The following is an 11016-nucleotide window of genomic DNA, read 5'->3' as shown; positions in this document are numbered from 1 at the left end:
CCTAAAAACCTAAACATCTTAGCTTCCCACACTACCAGCTGCCAAGCTAGCAAAATATTTCCAACACCTCCCCCCTTTAACTCAAAATCAAAACAAAAAAAATTAGCAAAACAAATCCAGCTCATAATATCAAACTGCAAGCTACACAAGCCAAAGCAAAAGGCAAATTAAAAACACCAGCTGTCTAACTAAACCGTAACAATATCTTCCGCAGTGCCCTGCTCTCACCTATCACATTCTCCCTCCAGGTAATGCAAGTGGTCCAAGGGGCCAGGAGGGGCCTGCCAAGGTGCGTGCCACACAGCAACAGCGGCGGGCACACCCATAGCAAAAATATAAAAGGCAGGCAACAAAAATACAAAGCATGCCTAACATTAACCCCTGTAATAAATGTGCAGCCCAGCCACGTAGCGACGACAGCCATGACCACAACCAGAAATCACCCTGGTGCTGGCGAATGCCCTCCGCTAGATGGCGCAAACGATCCAGATCTGCTTCGATAGCCGCACTCGCATCTGTAATATTGAAGCAACACATACCCACAAAATCAGAACAGGGATGACCATGTCGCAGCAACAAATAATCAATGGCTAAGCGATTTTGCAAAACTCCTCGGCGAACTTCTCCCATCTCTTGAGTTAACAAGGCAAGAACAGTGGAGGTCAAATTCAAGGCCTTTGCCACAGTACAGGCAAGGTGAGCGACGGCATGGTAATTATGCACCACCAAACCAGGGAGGCCCACCAGGGTAAAGGCAAGGGCTGCTGCCTCTTGTTCTGAAAACAAGGTAACATCTGCCTTGCAGGTAGGACTTAAGGAAATGCTCTCCCGCCGCTGGCGATGCCCCTTCACTATGGGATGGGGAAACAACAAAGGGGCCACACGGCCAATAGCACAGGGGCCACCTGAACTATTGGCTGGAATGTAAGTAAAGGCTGTGCGGCCGCATAACAAAAACCACCCCAGGGGCAACTTCATATGTGCATAAGCAAAGGTCACGTTCCTCTTATGGCGACAGGTAAGTTCCACATTATTATGATTAATAGCTACATGCTTAGTATTAACAAAATTCAAACAAATAACGGCAACTGTCACATTAGCCAAACGAAAGGAAAACATACTGGCATCTAGCTTATATGAAAAGGCTCCAGGCCCCAAAGCATACAACTCCTCATAAGGTATATCCTTGGAAATACGAAACAGCCAGTGAAACAGCCAGGTGTACCGCTGCAACACCTCCAATTCGGTACAAACACCCACAAAGCAGGTTTCCATAACAGCTCCCACTGCAGGAACATGGGGCAAGCAAAAGGCCGTAGTATTTATGGCACTCTGCGCCAAAGTCAGCCAGGCATTCACTGGGGGTATAAGATCATACGTGGCGCCTCCCCTCACAAGGAGCGCCAAAACAAGCAACAAAGCAAAACCAGGCGAGGCTGACTCTCCACATCCAGCAGAATAGGAGCCCAGGCCAGGATCACGGAGACTTGTGGGACGCATTGACAGACGGGCCATGCTGTACTGCCCAGGGCGCACGTCTCCAAACCTATGGGCAACAAAAGGGGTACAAAACAATTAATATGCAATCACACAAAATCAAAAAAGGCGGGCAAAAGTCCTGGCGTGGCCAGCGAGCAATTATTCTCCAGTCTCTTCGGGGGCGTGGCTCCTCGGCGTCTGGGCGCGTCCCGTGTGGCTCTTCCGAATCTGTCTGTTGTTGCGCCCGAGGATGCAGCCAAGGCCGGACCCACTTCGCCCGAATCCACCTTGCTTACTGAATTCCCATTTCCCATGCAACTTATCTGATCCCAGTTAGGCCACCTGGCATTTGCCTCGCTCTGGCAGTTCCCTACTTTCTCATAACAACTTTATCTCATCCCTCTATTCTCGTAACCACGCAACTGTAACTTTCCACCAAAGCAGCATAGGGAAGATGCAACCGGACATAAAATTATAGCCTCGTTAGGAGGAAATGGAAATGGAAAACCTACATTCTCAGCAATGATGAATGCAGAATTATCCCCTTTATCATCAGGACAACCTTTGCAAGTAACCAGATCACAGCTGTGTTATCAAAACCAGTGGTGATAAAAATAGAAGACTTAAAAAGGAAATGTTTGCACTAGCAAATCTAAAAGAACCTTATAACTTACTAGGAGTAAACTTTCTAAGGAAACATGAATGCATTATAGATCTGACCAGTTACTTGGTATGTGTAACTGCAACTCAGGCATTGAACAATCAATATGTTGTCATTTCCATTGGTGACTTTATTTCAAGAGTAACAGAACCAGGAATGTATACCCTAGAAAACATTGCAAAACAGCAAGCTAATGTGCAGGCATTAATAACTAAGCATTCTGATGCTTTTCCACAGGCACGACTGGGGAAAAACGAATGTGACTGTTGAAATTTCAGAAGGGTTTCCACCACAGAAGCAATATCCTTTTCCAGATCAAGCCAAACCTCATATTGCTGAAACCATTGACTCTTTGCTACAACAACAAATTATTTGTGAGTGTACATTCGTATGTAACTCTCCAATTTGGCCAGTACAAAAAACAGATGGGTCGTGGCATCTTACTATTGATTATGGAAAATTAAATCAAGTGACTGCAGCTTGTACAGCTGTTGGATCCAAAATGCCTAACCCAATTAAATCTTTTAATCCCAAAGCAAAATGGTTTTCTACCGTGGATATTGCCAGTGGTTATTGGTCCTGTGTCTAAGGAAAGTCAACATCGTCTCGCTTTTACAGTAGAAGATAAGAAACTTGGAGTTCATTGTCACCAGACTCCCCGTATCAAAAGTACAAATCAGAACTGTACATAACTAAGGATATATTAATGTATTTCAAAAAATGTTTTCTGGTATAGGTAGTCCCATCACAGCTGCACAGGGAAATAATCTATCTGGTACATGCCACATGATCAGGAGGTCATCCAGGGGCAAAATACCCCATGCAGTGCCTATCTCAGTAGGTTAGTGGCCATGCATGAAGGCAGATATTTGTCAGAAGCTGGGAATGGGTGACAGGGGATGGATCACTTGATGATTACCTGTTCTGTTCATTCCCTCTGGGGCACCTGGCATTGGCCACTGTTGGAAGACAGGATACTGGGCTAGATGGACCTTTGGTCTGACCTAGTATGGCCGCTCTTATGTTCTTATGTTCAGATGTACCACAATACTGTGAAAATTGTTTGGTTTGTGCACAAAACAAATTCCTACCCCCACAAAAAAAGAATGCTCCTTTAAGATCTCAAATATATAACCGCCCATGGCAAGCTTTGCAAAATGATTTTGTGGGACCTTTACCAAGGGAAAACCAACACCTTTTGGTTATTATTAACCCAAGTGGGTAAACACATTTCCTTTAAAAGCAAATACTGTTGTAGCTACTGCAAAAGTCTTGACTGAACAAATCTTTTCTCACTGGGGACTCGCTGCTAGGGTAGAGTCAGACAGAGGAACACATTTTACTGAACAAGTGTTTCCAAAATGTCTGCAGTTACTGGAAGTGCAACAAAAATTGCATATTCCATATAGACCTCAATCATCAGGGATGGCAAAGCAAACAAATCGCACCATCAAACTTAGGCTGCGAAAACTGGTAGATGCCAGTAAATGGAACTGGAACACCCTGATTCCTCTCATTTTAATGGCCCTCAGGGCAACTCCACCTGCCTCCACAGATCACACACCCTTTGAGGTTATAACTAAACAAACTATGTGAATGCCAGAGCATCTTTTGTGGTATACCAGTGACTCAGAGGTAGAAGAAATAAAATAAAAAGCCTACCTGCAAGCGTTACAAAAACATTTAGATCAAGCAAGATTGGATTGCGGCTGTGTGTGCCAGCAGCACTGTGCAATGAAATGGGACGTCAGCCAGGTCCCAGCCTGTGCCAATTGGCCCCAAGCCATTGGAGTGAATGGGGCAGGTCCCAGCGGCTGCCAATCGGCCCTGAGATATTGGAGACAATGGGGCAGCTCCCAGTGGCTGCCATTTGGCCCTGATCTCAGTGGAGCTGCTCCAGCTGGGAATCTTCACTCCAAGGTCACCCCGGGGTGGGAAGAGGTTCTAGAGGGGAGCGTAGAGTGTGCTCGGGGTGGGGGTTCTAGACTGGAGTTCAACACTTGCTCAGGGAAGGGGCAGAGGTTCTAGACTGAAGCAGAGAGGTCTCTAAGAAGTGAGGGGGTTATAGACTGGAGTGTGGAGCAGAGTCAGGACAGGGAGTGGGTTCTAGATTTGAGCCAGGCGCAAGCTCTGGGTGGGGCAGAGATTCTAGATAGAAACCACATGCACACGGAGGTGGGGGTTCTAGATCGGAGCCAGGTGCACACTCAAGAGGGGCAGGGGTTCTAGACTGCAGGCTGTTACACACTCAGGGGGAGGGGGTTCTAGATTGGAGCCTGGCACATATGTGTGGGTTCCATACTGGTGCTCAGCAGGGGCAGATTTTCCCTCTGGAAAGCACCCCACAGGGACTGGCAGAAACGCAGCACCACCTCTGCCAAACCAGACAGCGTTTCGCTAGGATCCAGGACTGACGGAGGTTTTGGGAAGGTCCAGGACAGAGAAATATAACCGAGAGCCCCACTCCAGCAGCATCTCCGCCCCCTACAGCCTCCTGGGGACATTGGGATGAAGGTTTGGCTTGTGATGGTCCCAAGCTTCCCCTGCTGGCGCAACCGTGGCTTGAGAAATAAATGACCCTTGTGGCCGTGGTGGTGGAACAAGAGCTGTTGGGCCAGCAGGCTCCACCCATGAGGGACCAGCCACTGGTGGCCTTGTCTGTGGCAGGGAGTGGGGAGCAGATGAGGGCCTCCCACCTGAGCCCCTCACCCTTCCTCTAGGGGCAAAGGGACCCCCAGGAGAATGTGGCCGGGATGCGGGTGAGAAGGAAGTACCAGGACAGCGCAAGGCTCCCAAGGGGGGTAGAGCAGGTAGTGAGGGGGTCTCTGGGGGTGGGATGCAGAAAAGGTATTTCTGTCAGTTTGGGGAAGAGCAGGGGGCTGGGGGCAGAGTAGGGGCCATGGAGGAAAGCAGGCAGTGTGGGTGTTGCTCGATCTGCCCCGCAATCCCTCAGCTTGATCCCTGGCTCCCAACCTGGACGCCCCTTCCCAGGAGGGGAGGTCTCACCCCTGAGGATCCCTTCCCCCGGCCAGCTGGAGCAGGGCCCCAGGACGCTCGAGCCCCTGTGGAGCCAGGTGCCCAGAGGCCAGCGGGAGGAATCACGGCTGGGGCGGCTCCCCGGAGGGATGGGGCGATTCCCCCCGGCTGTTGCTCCATGTTGCTCTTGCTCTGGCTGTGTCCAAGGCTTGGGCTGGATGCAGGTGGTGCAGGCCCAGGATGCAGGAGTCCGGCTGGACGGTCCCAGCCCTGTCCTGGCTGTGCATCCCGCGCTGAGAGCAAGATACTGGCTGGGCTCCCTGCCAGCCCCCCCACCCTCCAGGAGCTCCCGGTGCCGTCCCTGCCAATGACGCCCTCGTCTGGAAAGCCATCGGGCTGTGTGTCCCATCTGCACCCAACCGGTGCCCCCACCCCAGGGAGACTGTGGATGGGAGCTGGGCCCCCAGCTGGGGACTATGGGGCAGGACGGTTTGTGCGACTTGGGGGTAGGGCTGGGGCCTGTCCTGGTGGGGTGCTCACCCTGACAAAGGGGTTCATGGTCCAGCCTGGCTCGGTGAGACACCCCCCATCACCGCACTGTGCCAGGCACAGGGCGTCCCCATTGGCTGAGCTCCCCCCACTGTCGCAAATGCGGCTTGGGAAGTAAACGGCATTTGCGGTGGTGACAGTGGGGCAAGAGCTGTGCAGCCGGGAGGCCTCGGTCTTGAGCCTTACGCCAACCCCTCGCCTCAGCCCTGGCCAAACTTCCCCTGTGGCCTAACCTTGGTTTGAGAAAGAAACGGCCCTTGTGGCCGTGCTGGTGGCACAAGAGCCGCGGGGCCGGCAGCCTCCAGCCCCTGAGGGACCAGCCTCTGGTAACCTTGTCTGTGGGCCTCCCTCCCAAGTCCCTCATCCTTTCTGTGAGGGCAAAGGGACCTCCCTGCCCCGGGCCCCCTCCTAGGGTGACCAGACAGCAAATATGAAAAATCAGGACGGGGGCGGGGGGGTAATAGATGCCTATATAAGAAAAATCCCCCAAAATTGGGACTGTCCCTATAAAATCGGGACATCTGTTCAACCTACCCCCTCCAGAGGAATCCAGCTGGAACGGTCTTTGGCCTGGGTCAGAACCAGGGAACAAGTGACAGGCGTCTCGCACAGCACGTACCCGTCTGACTCAACCCCAGGATCATAAACAGGAGCTGTTCTATTGGGCCAGGTGCTGATGGGCCGGCTGCTGTCCCAGCTGCCGTGCCAGGGGCTGAGTCGGGGTCTCCTGTGTTACAGGCACAAGCTGATGCCGTTTGGGAGCCAGCCCAGGAAGAGGTTTTCTGGGCAGAGCTGGATGAAGATGTCCTGGCATCCAGCATTGGGGCAGAGATGCCAGGTGCCGGGACCTTGGGAGCTTTATTGGCCTCGGTCGCCCTGCAGAGAATCAGCAACTTCATCACATGTGTAATAAACAGAGTGTGATGGAAACTTCTCATGATACTACCCTGATGGCACCCGCTGCCCTAGGAACCCCTACCCAACTGAACCCCTCCTTCCCCAGGGACCCCCAACCCGACTGCAACCCTCCTGCCCTAGGGACCCCAAACCCAACTGCACCCCTCCTGCCCCAGGGACACCAAACCCGACTGCATCCCTCCTGCCCTAGGGACCCCCAACCCGACTGCACCATCTGCCCTGGAACCAGCAACCCCACTGCACCCTCTGCCTGGGGACACCCAACCCGATAGAACACCTGCCCTGAGACCCCCCCACCCCGATGGTGCCCCTGTCCCGGGACCCCCACCCAACGGTGAGTCCTGCCCATGGACTTCTGCCTCAGGTGCACCTCCTTCCCCAGGACCCCCACCCCAATTTCACCCCCCTGCCTGGAGACACACACCCCCGACTGTGCTCCCTGCTCCAGGAACTCTATCCCCATGCAGACTCTGACCCCTCCCTGGGACCCCCTCCTCAACTGCAGTCTCTTCCCCAGGATACCCCAACCTCACTGTGCACCTGCCCAGGGACCCCCCAACCTCACTGTGCCACCTGCCCCAGGACCCTTATCCCCAATGGGGCCACACCCTCAGGTGGCATCCACCAGGCTCAGGGAGCAGCCCCACATCCGGACCCATAACCCTCTCCCCTGCCCCAGTTCCTCAGGGTTTGATCACTTCCCTTTGCACCAGTGAGGAGGCACTGGGTCTTGTGAGCCATGGTGACAAAGATGGCTGCCTCCTCCCCCTGGGGGGGACAGACTGTGTGGGGCCCACCCAGGGGGCTCCGTCAACCCCCAGATGCCGCAGGATCAGCCCCACACAGCTTGACGGGGAGCAAGGGGGATAGGCTATAATAATGGCTTGAAGCCCAGGGTGACAGAGCCCCCACATTGGCCTCAGCCCGAACCCCCATCCCTGACCCCTTGGGCCCCCATGCAGGTCAGCCCATCCCCGCACTGGCTGGACTCCGGACATCAGTGCAGCCAGGCGGGAGACACTGGGCCAGTCACCCCCAAAGGGCTCGGGGTCAGGCTGAGGCTTCCTCAGCCCCACAGGTCTGTGACTAGCCCATCTGGTGTTGGCAGGGCCCCTGTGGGTGCTGTGGACGGGGGGTTCGGAGGCTGGTATTGCCGTGGGTCCCATGGGGGCTGGATATTGCTAACAGCCCAGAAATCAGAGCAGTGTGAGCCAGTGGGCTTCCCACGTGCCACTGGGACCGATGTACCGGCAAGGGCTTTGGCCACAAGTGGGTCGGTAACCATGCTGCCAGATGGGCCCCAGTACTGGCACTCGTACTACCTGGGGCTGGCTCCAGGACAGCGAGAGGAATGGGGCCACCCCGTCCATCGCTGGCAATTTTAAAACAAAGATTGGATGTTTTTCTGCTCTAGGAATAGTTTGGGGGACATTCCCTGTCCTGTGCTACACAGGGCTCAGCCTAGATCAGCCCAGTCCCTGCTGGCCTCGGAACCTATGACTCTACTTGCAGAGATAGAGGGAAAGCGGCATGGCTGCTCCACAGGAAACGTGACATTTCCGGAATCTGTTGTCAGTCCGAATGCGAATGAAAAGCCGGCGTATCAAACTTGTTTGTAGAATGTTTTCTTGTCACCCACTATGTCTCTAGCTAGTTTGATCTCATTTTGTGCCTCAGCCTTTCTAATCTTGTCCCTGCATTCCTATGTTATTTGTTTATATTCATCCTTTGTAATTTGATCCTTTTGAATTTTGAATCTCTTTTGTAGGATTCTTTTTAGATTTTTAGATCATTCAAGATCTCCTAGTTAAGCCAGGGTGGTCTCTTGCCATACTTCCTATCTTTCCTACGCAGTGGGATAATTTGGTCTTGTGCCCTTAATAAGGTCTCTTTGAAAAATTGCCAACTGTCTTCAGTTGTTTCAAATGTTGTGTTCTGATTTGTATTAGATAGATAGATGGGGTGGATGGGGATAGATAGATAGATAGATAGATAGATAGATAGATAGATACCATAACACTAAAATTCAGATTTCAATATAATATAAAAGTTGAAATGACAAGAATTGAACCCATACATTCAAAATGAAACATTTTCCTCTTCTTAGAAGGAAATGTTTCAATTAATATTTTGTAATAAAGTAACATCTGTAATAAAATGTTTCAGTCTAATATTTACAAAACATTATACTTTAATAAAAAATGAAATATAGATTATATACTATAATAGTAATATTTTGTTTCAGTATGGTAAAATGCTTCATTCTGACCATTTTGAAACATTAAACTACAATATAAAATAAAATAGATAAAATAGATGTACAATAATATAAAAATCCAGATTTCAATATAAAAGTTGAAATGAAAAGAATTGAAACAATAAATTCAAAATGTAACATTTTCCCCTCATCAGAAGGAAACATTTGAATTAATAGTTTGAAGTAAAGTAACATGTTTCATTTGGATAATTAATTAATATTTTGTAATAATGTATAATGTTTCTGTCCAATAATTTCAAAACATTATACTATATTATAAAATAAAATATATGCTATATTCTATAATGTTAATGTTAATGTTAATATTTTGTTGAAGGTAAAATGCTTCTCTCTGATCATTTTGAAACTCTAACTATAAAAATAAAGTATATAAAACAGGAGAGATATACAATGTAATTAAAGTATATAAAACAGGAGAGATATATACCATTAAAATTCACATTGTAATATTACAATGTAATTAAAGTCAAAATGAAATTAACTGAAATGATAAATTCGAATTGAAACGTTTTTCCCTCGTGGGAAGGAAACTTTTCTGCATCATTGCAGTGAATTGAGAACCTCAAAGTGACTTGTTTCCTTTCCCATGTAAAATCTCATCTAAATCAGCACCTTCAAAACAACACATTTTGCCGAACCTGCATTTTCCAATGGAAAACTAATTCGGTCTGCAATTTTACTGACCAGCTCTACCTTCCCTGGCCTGTGATACTTGCCATAAGGTTTAGCTCCATCTGAGGGTCCTAATCTGACCTTCCCCAGAGTTTGGGGGTGTGGAGTTGGGGTTCTGCTTTGGGCCTATTATAGAGACAGTCCCAGGCCACACAGTTACTACCCTAAGGTTTGGGTGTGGGGACTGTCCGTCTGAGACCAAGTGAGCAACAGGTACCAGAGATGATGATTCAGAGCCTGACCAAGGAGAGAGAGAAGATGCTCGATTTGGGGTGGCTGGGCCACCAAACAGTGAAGGAGCAAGAGGGATGATATGGACATATTTGTTTGATAGAGATTTCAGGAAGCTCCGTGGAGCAACCAGATCTGCTGCATACTCAAGACCTGACACTGACAGACTGACTGAGCAGCTAGGCCAGGCCACAGACATACCCAGGATAGACTTTGGCAAAAGATGTTGTGAAGTTTAACATTCTAGTCAAGAGTATAAGCCACAGCAGGTTGTCAGGGCAGGGACCCTGCTGGATAATACCTGACTTTTTTACATCATGCACACAGAGGGTGGCACTGATGACTACTAGGGCCGGCTGGGAATTTTACATGAAGACTTTTTGATAAAAAACTTGATTTTTGAGTATTTTTTTTAATTTTACTTCATTGTGGATGTCTCTGCTTTCTTTAAACATTTTTGATTTTTCATTGGAAAACCAGCAGCCCCAAATTATTTCAGTTTTTGGAAGGTTTCAGCTGATTTTTTTCAGTTTTCAGGTTTCAAAACCTGATATTCCCCTAACCCCCTATTTCCATTATTTCAGTTTGTTGATGAAAAACAGTGGAAATTATTCTAGATTTTCCACAGAGAAAAAAATCCCATTTTCTACACTGCCCCAGAATGTGCCATGTTTAAGCCCTCACTGGTTGCATTAACTTCATCACCTGATGTTGGAATGTGATCACGAGATTGTTCGTTTTCATGGAGGTTTCCAGTATTAATGTGACGGGGTGGAGGGAGGGGACACGGGGACTCCCAGCCCCACTCTCACCAACTAACTGTCCCTGACTCCGCCTGCTCCCCACTGGTTGCCTGACCCACAGCCCTGCCCAGAACCCTTAAACTGTCCAGTGTGAAACTGGGATCTGGACTGAAGGTGCTGCTCTGCGAGCTTCCATCTGCCTGATCCAGCCAGTGGGGGGCTGGCAGGGACCATGCAAACTAGGGTCTGCTCCTTGCATTAGTCACATGTCTTCCTCCTGTTCACCAGCAGATGGCAGCAGGTGGCCAGGTTAATTAATAGAAACTCGAAGCCTCACTCTGCCACTGTTGGGGTTGACTTCAGATTCACCCCAACAAGGCCCAGAATCTGGGGTCAGAACCTGGCCCACTGAGCCCCGCTGCAGTTAAAGGCCTCAGCATTTCTGGGGTGAATAATCTGCAAAAATAAACCAGCTCGGGGCCAGTTTGTAGAGGACAGCAGCGAAGATC

At 49.6% G+C, this 11016-nt stretch overlaps 1 long non-coding RNA gene across 1 annotated transcript; it reads right to left on the bottom strand.

Moving 5' to 3' along the window:
* Positions 1-337: 337 nt before the first annotated feature.
* On the bottom strand, positions 338-1434 carry LOC120393193. Its single transcript, XR_005591937.1, has 2 exons — positions 1122-1434; positions 338-515 (listed from the first exon to the last, which is right to left on the bottom strand). It is a non-coding gene; the product is annotated as an uncharacterized LOC120393193 (long non-coding RNA).
* Positions 1435-11016: the final 9582 nt, after the last annotated feature.

The sequence above is a fragment of the Mauremys reevesii genome, unplaced genomic scaffold (assembly GCF_016161935.1).
Source record: "Mauremys reevesii isolate NIE-2019 unplaced genomic scaffold, ASM1616193v1 Contig16, whole genome shotgun sequence".
Lineage (NCBI taxonomy): Eukaryota > Metazoa > Chordata > Testudines > Geoemydidae > Mauremys > Mauremys reevesii.
This window is presented reverse-complemented; position numbering and strand designations above follow the sequence as displayed.